This window comes from Hipposideros armiger, unplaced genomic scaffold, assembly GCF_001890085.2.
Source record: "Hipposideros armiger isolate ML-2016 unplaced genomic scaffold, ASM189008v1 scaffold_73, whole genome shotgun sequence".
NCBI classification, from domain to species: domain Eukaryota; kingdom Metazoa; phylum Chordata; class Mammalia; order Chiroptera; family Hipposideridae; genus Hipposideros; species Hipposideros armiger.
The window spans coordinates 2,365,195-2,366,153 of NW_017731423.1; positions in this window are offsets into that span (position 1 = coordinate 2,365,195).

Here is a 959-nt window from a genome sequence, read left to right on the forward strand (position 1 = left end):
CTGCTCTAAAGAGATGGTGCCTGGATATCCTATTTGCCTGGAGAAGCACCACTGTTGGAATACCCCCATCAAGAGTGATGGTTCAGCAAGGCATAGCCTGACTCTGGTGTGATACTTCCTTAGCGGTGGAGAAAATGTCCAGTAGCATGATTCAATCCCCAAAACAGGGAACCTTGAAGTCCAAACAGACACTATTCTGAGAGAATCATGTCGGTAAGGATAACAAGAATTCTGCATACATGAGAAACCACTGATTCCTAGAATAAGGCACCACCTAGGTATGTATCCTAACAGGGAAGTAATGAGGAAAGGGCTATTACCACCCTCTGTTCAGTCACTAAATGTTATGTCTCTTGAGGACATAATAACAACAATTCAGTTTTCAAGATGTATAATGTGCCAGTCACTCTGCTAAATTCTTTACAAGCATAATCTTGTTTAATGCTCATAACAACCCTATAAAGTTGGGATTATAATTATATCCATTTTAAAAACTGATGCATAGACTAGTTTGATAACTTGCCCATGAATATTCAGCCTTTAAGCTGCAAGGCTAATATCTGAATAGAAGTCTGATAATTCCAGTGTTGATGGCTCTGTGCCTTTAGTCTAGCATTCTGGAATCTATAATGACAGTTGGAAGGTGGCAGCTTGAACACAGATGGCGAGAAAGTCTCCTTCAGCCACAAGACTCACACTGATCGTGAAAAGGGTGGTATAACTACTTGAGTGGTCACAGTGGATGTTGACAGCATGTGGTGGTCCCTCCCTAGATTGGGACATATTTTCTACCAGAAAGCAGCAGGATTGAAAGCCACAGGATTGTGAGAGGTTAGAAAATCACAGTTGAACAGCTCTTAGTGTGACCCCTGAGCGAAAAGTCTAAGCTGTTATTTTGAGCAGATCTCAGTGTAGAAATTCTGACCCCTGTTCTCCTATTCAGGCTCTGCAGCCCTTTT